The sequence below is a fragment of the Plutella xylostella genome, chromosome 29 (genome assembly GCF_932276165.1).
Source record: "Plutella xylostella chromosome 29, ilPluXylo3.1, whole genome shotgun sequence".
NCBI classification, from domain to species: domain Eukaryota; kingdom Metazoa; phylum Arthropoda; class Insecta; order Lepidoptera; family Plutellidae; genus Plutella; species Plutella xylostella.
This window is the reverse complement of record NC_064009.1, coordinates 10,380,030-10,386,871: the sequence shown is the minus strand read 5'-3', so window position 1 is coordinate 10,386,871 and position 6,842 is coordinate 10,380,030. Positions and strand designations below refer to the sequence as shown.

Here is a 6,842-nt window from a genome sequence, read left to right as displayed (position 1 = left end):
TGTACAAGTAAAACGCTTACACATATACATTGTACACCCACAGTATCCCAAAAAGGGACAGATCAGTTTGTCATTAACATTACCTTTAATTACTTGTTATTTATTTTAAAGTTATTGTTAAACAAAACCAAACTCTCAAAATGATGATTATGACCATTAATGAGTATTATTTTTTGCTGATTATGTACTAAATATAATAATGTGGTGTTATAATTTTGAGAAATAAAAATAAAAGTCAATAAATTTAGTTTTTTTAAATAAGGTGTAAAAAACGCAAAATATGTTTTATAAGAGTTTGGTAAGTTTTTTCTTAGCTATTTTTGCGTCGTCTATGTTGCCACGGCTGACCCCACCACCTATTTTACTTTTACTCATTCCAACATGACTTACCCTTAATAAATTCAGTCAGATAAATTTCCTTCAAACAATTTTACATCGAGGTCGTTTTGTACTAAAATAGCAATAAATTTTTTGATAATTGAAACAATAGCAACGTTTCATACCATTTTGGAAACTGCATTAAATGAGCAATCTTTTCAATTAAGGTGCCAGGTTTGCGTGGTATATTTTTTTTACAGTATGTAGAGTCAAAGTTGTTTATAAAAAAATACGATTAAGTTTTATGACTTTGAAAACCGTGTTTTTTTTAAACATACAGCATTACTCGATATTTTTTTTGACTGCGATCAATAGCAGGGCTATACAGGGTGATGCAACACCAAACAAATTCTAACAATATGGATTTTTGTACCGGCGGCACGCAAAAAACTGATCCAAGGTGTCGATTTTTAGCAAATTTATAAAAGTGTCAATATCTCGAAAATTATCGAGTTTTTACTAAGGTCATATTCTGATATTCTGGCCTCTCGTCAGCTGACCGATCAGCCCTTTAAAGGATGACGTTGACTTTTGGGACACCCTGTATGTATAATATTATCAATATACATAATATTTTACTTAGAATACTGTACCAGATAAATTCGGTAGAAAATAATTTAATTTTTTCCAAAAATTAAGAAATGAATGGTTGTCGCTACTTACTAAAATTTGCATACAAGACAATGGTTTGTTTTCCTCGCTCGCTATTAGAATTTGAGATGTAAATTAAATGGTGAAGTCATCCATGGCAGACCAAGTAACTGTGCTACCCATTTATTTATACACGTTACGACTTGCCGCCAGAGACAATATACGTATACAGGGTAGAATGTTATCAGTGCGCTTGCAGACAGGAGGTAATAAACGTCTTTAATTGTCTCCATACCTATGTGCGATTTCAGGCCAATAAGGATAAACATGAGAGTGATAATTTTGACGTAGCATCTAAAGGTTCGGTTTTATAAGGAAACCGGTTGGCGAATGTTGATGCAACATGTAAACTTTAGCATTAAAACGTTTTTGTTTTTAGTTTTTTAATTATAGTATATTTTGGGACTCTATCTTTAAAGACAAATGGCTGGTAGCGGCTGGATGAGGAAGGCTGAGGATAGAGTGTGATGGCTCTTTTTGGGAGAGTAGTGGATGACTACAGGCTGATGATGATGAAGGGGCTTTATTGTGATGATGGAATTATCAATTAATAGCCTTCCATATTGGAAGGGTGCATGTATAAAACAAAACTTTTTGGTTTCTACGGACTTACAACTCCAACATTAACTCTTTTAGGTACTAAAGTAGAAATAAACTTTTCCTAATTTCCAACTTTCAATTTCCACCAGCTCAGCCTCCACATTAGGCCTGTATCAATTTCATCGGAAATCGGAACATGGCTTAATTATTAACAAACAGCTCCAGTGGAAACCGTCCTCTCCGTATTCGTCGCTGGTTGCCTCGCAACTGGCGAGACGAGTGTTGCGACAGCGCGGCCGCAGCGCCGCCGCCAGTCGCCGCCCCGAGCCCGCGCCGCCAGGTCGCGCTCACGCAACTCGCCTCACACACACACACACACCGAGTGCATTCATCCCAAACGTTCCGAATTCAAAACTCGAGTGCAATAAGTGAATCGAAAAGTGCATGTGCCCAAGTGACTAGTGTCTCTCTGATTGTAACTGGCCAGTGTTTGTGCTTGTGTTCTCTGTTCAAACTTGGAATTTTAACGGAGTTGCCTTAAAAGAGGTAAGTGTTTACAGTTACGCTTATTGTATAATAGTGCCGGAGAAAGCGCAAGATAAAGGGTTTAGGACTGATTGATTAATGAATTGCAGTATTTTTTGGTAATACGTATGTATAAAAAATCCTAACTAATATTATAAATGCGAAAGTAACTGTGTCTGTCTGTCTGTCTGTCTGTTACTCTTTCACGCCAAAAACTACTGAACGGATTTGAATGAAATTTGGTATACATATGGTATAGACCCTGGGAAAGAACATAGGCTACTTTTTATCCCGGAATTCCCACGGGAAAACTTTTTAAGGCGAAGCGAAGCTCGCGGGAACAGCTAGTTATAAATATAGGAATTTGTTGATGAAATGTGAGAATTGGAGATGTAGGCTTGCTAAATGATAAATGGAAAATCGTAAGATAATTTATAAGTCTATACCAAAACATGTTTTGTTTATCGCTAATTAAAAAGCAAATTTGCCGACATTTATCCCCTCAAACCAGTTAAACGTTCTAAAGTCTGTAATATTTGGGGACAGATCATGAATATTCAGAGTTGCAGTTGGTTTTTTTTCTTTAACGGAGAAAACGTCGGTGAAACGTATTTGAGCTTAGAATGAACAATGGCCGTGAGGTGAAAAGAAAAGGCCCCACTCATATTGACTGTTAAACACCTCGGTCCTGCGTTAACAAGCATAAATTTCCTTTTTAAACACGACGTCATTTAAACGCCTTTCAACGTCTAACATATTTTTTCTCACTACGGAGCCTTGTTATAATTTATAGCTAGGTATACGTACTACTTAAATATAAGCCTTATGAAATGTAATGTTCTGGTATGTAGGTACCTACCTATGTAATATCTTATTTTCGTTCTGTAAATACATATGCAACTGTTTACGCATTAATTACACATTAATGCATAACACCTTCCACGCTCCAAACAGTTTTATCTCAAAATGAGGCAACTGTATTGAGTGCAACAAGAAAGGGACGGGGTTGTGCAAAAGCTTGCAAGTCGAGGGACAGTTGGTGACGAAACGATATCGAGCAAATATAGTTATTATCTCAGTCCAACCGTTTTCTGTTCATATTTTATAACTTTAGCATATAACAGGTGTATAAAGAACATAAAACACTTTAAGATCTGAGAAAAAGAGAGAGGTATAATGTTGCATGGGAACTATTAAAGCGATTGTTGTTAAAATTCGAAACGGCTTGCTATAGAAGTATTGTAATATAATATGGTAATAACGGTTTTTAAAGTTGGCGTGTTGTTCTCTTTCCGAAACTGGCATTGAGTTGAAATTTGTTGAAACAACCGATTGGTTAATTATGTTTCATGCATTTATGTATGAGTATAGAATAGAAGAGTAAAACTCAGTACAAAAACGTTAATTAAGTATAAAGAAACAAAACACTGTCCACGGAATTAAGTGGGTATAAAAAATCTCCCATGAGTGAGATAACATTGGTATCTGACAAATTTTCTCTTCAATATTTCTTATCGCCCTCTGAACTAACAGAACAAGTTTTTTCTAAAGTTTTACGAGCATAGCTCGCGTTGATAATGCCAGCTTGTTATCAACACCATAAACAATATCTAACATAGACCTTTGAGTTTATAGCTGTGCAAACAAGGAGTGTGACTGATGTGGGGTGGACTGTGGCAACACCTGAATAAAGCCTTGGGGTAGGTTGAGTTGAAAACTCGTTTAAAATGAGACTGTCCTTATTTTTTATTAAACCTAAATGAAATGAAAAAATATTTTTTAACAGAGTTACATGCCTAAATATTAATTATTTTGCCACTTAATTTTTTTACCATCAAGAACTTAGTCAGAACTAACTTTTGACTATTACTAGCGGCACTAGCTAGCCTTATTAAGACCCTACAGATACTAACTTAAGCATATTATTATCTTACTGTATAATGTATCAACAATAGTTGAGTAATCAGGTAGAAACTGCTAAAACAAATACAAACGTAAAAATCAATCTAAAACAAGATAAATCTGTAGTACAAAAGACATCAACGCGCTCGAAATAATCAGAAAAAGAAAGTTCTGAAGTTTGAATTAAGAATCACGCATCGAAATTGCTATTTCACACAACTAAAAGTGATGAACACTTATATGTATAATATATTAGTTTTGTTTTGTCAGGAACTAAGTAAGCTAAGTATTTATAAACAAGAGATTCAAATCAGTCATATAATTTTATTCATTACTCAAAGAGTCATATATATTTTTTTGCCAATATATGCCAATATCCAACAGCATATGTACTGAAACGGAGAATTACAAAAAAGTTATTAATTCTCTTGTCGAGAAATAAGTTGCCTGTGTTTGTCTAAAGTCTAAACTAAGCTAAAACTTGTAAAACTCGTTTTAAAGAAAAAAGAAACGGAAATTTTGACAAATTAATGCAGCTTCTTTAGTCAATAAATATAATGTCCATTTGTATAAAGTTAAATTAAAAAAATATATACATTGTTATGGTATAAGCAAGTATGTTTGTTATACTTGAATAGTTTTTGCTTTGTTTTTAATTTTCAAAAGGTCAAGCTGTGATCTATCAGAATGGATCATGATTCAGAAAATGCATGCTATGATTTTAAATGTCAGCTAACAGACAGTTTTTCGGTGACCAGTGAGCCAAGGTTGAATTTAATAATATGTAGGATATCAAAAGTCACACTTGTCCTTAAGAACTTAATGTTGTAATCAACAGAATTTAATTTTAGCAACATTTGGAAGATTTTTATTGAGATAAATGACTTAATTGTTGCATTTATTCATATGTTTTTGTCATTAAGACACCAGAGGTCATTATGAATATTCTGCTAAAAGTTGCACGAAATATAAAATCCTTAACCTTGCGTCCGAATCATATTTTTATTGTGTAATTTGTTTGTAGGCATAATACAAAACAGAGAATAAGGCGAAATAATTATACATAAGTACTGACTGATACATAGTTTAGAGGTAAGCCATTATGCAAAGTTAAAATACTAATCCTGGAAAGAATAAATTCCTTGACAAAGAGAAAATAATACAATAACAAAAATAAACAGATAAAAAATTATACATATTCGATTGAATCATTAACTCACACACTTATCTCAATTACAAACAAAGAGTGCCGTCTGCACTGCCCTCCAATCCCTCCGTGTTTCCACTTCCGTTGCCACAGTGTTTCCATTGTGTGTCTGTGTTTCCGCGTGATTGGAGGAATGTGTAAGTTGACGCGGTGAAAACTAGAGCCGCCGTGTTTCCTGCTTCGCGACTCAGTGTAACAAATAACAATGTCTGCATGACATTCTACCACGTATACAGGGTGCTTAGTAGATCAAGCCAGTCGGACTAATCATTGTTGTGTGTGTGTTGATATCATTATCGGCCAATGGATTGTTTATGCTAGACTGAGGCGTCTGAAGGGATGCTCTTTATCCTCGGCATATCTAGTCGAAACGCTACCTTATTACCTACTAAATATTCTGTCATAGAGTTTTTTTTGTGTATTCTTACTTACAAATAATTATATCCTATGAAACAGATTCATAGCTTGTTGGAAAGTGCAATGTAACACGCTCTTACAACTCCCTGTATTTGATAGCTAGAGGCGAAGCTTTTCATTTGAATGTAAACTGTCAAGTTATAGTAATGTTTTCCCATTTATTTTAACTACGTTTGTAGTGGTTGAGCAAATATTGCCTGGTATTTTTGATATTACAAATTTACATCATGTAGACACGTAGTGTTATGATGTGGTGCACCTTGCGAGAGGCCTATGTCCAGCAGTAGAGCATTGTCGGCTATTGATGATACAGTAAAAATTAGGATATCCGCACGAATTTTAACTAAATTAACGAAAAAAATTAGGTATCTATCTATCTTATGTAGAATAATAAGTTGTTGAGAAATGTTAAAATATTAATATTTTTTTTGTTATGTAACTAACCGCACTGAAAACTACCAAGATTGAATTGAATTGGGCTATTTTAACTACCTTTGGTGCATTATTAACAATATTTGTACATAAAAATAATCATAAAACGATTAAAAATATTTAGGTACATAAATATCTGACAAACTACGAACTGCCACAAAACTGGCATAAAAATATACCACAATAGCTAATAAGCAATAACTAGGCCATTAAATACATGTCGGTATCACATTTCGCCATAAGCGAGCACGATTGTTTGCAAAACTAAACTCTGAAACAATTACCATTAAAACTATTTTTCAAGGCCCCGTCTGGCGATAAAAATACAAAGACTAAAGAACCCAAGTCGTGAGCTATAAGTGAGTTCTGCCACAGTTGATGCAATCCATAATGGATACGGATGGGTTCGATTGAAGCGCTGTTTTAACTGTAGAACCTTGTCAAAAAACACTTTATGTAGAATTAAATGCATATAAAAATAATGACACCGCGATCTCAGGTTTGAATCCCGCACAGGGCAAACGTTCGATTGTTGAGCACCAGTGTTTGCCTTATGTCTGGAAGTTGTTTATCTATAACAATATATTAATATTTGCGTATGCATATCAGCTGTCTGACACCCATATTACAGGCTCTGCCTAGTTTGGGGTCGGATGTCCGAGTGTCTGTTATTTAGGTGCTTCAATAAAAAAACATATTAACACAAGAAACTGTCTTAATCACCTTAAATCGTAAACCGCCTAACTCCACTTTTTGGCGAAAATGACTTTTTGGTATCAATAGAAGCGTT

General features: G+C 34.4%; 1 protein-coding gene across 2 annotated transcripts in view; it reads left to right on the top strand.

The window, feature by feature from the left end:
- Positions 1–1,796: 1,796 nt before the first annotated feature.
- Positions 1,797–6,842, top strand: part of LOC105387211 — a 129,128-nt gene continuing 124,082 nt past the window's right edge. For both annotated transcript variants that reach the window (XM_011557903.3, XM_048631849.1), the window contains exon 1: positions 1,797–2,115. The gene's annotated coding sequence lies outside the window, so the exon portion shown is untranslated. The remainder of the gene's footprint in view (positions 2,116–6,842) is intronic.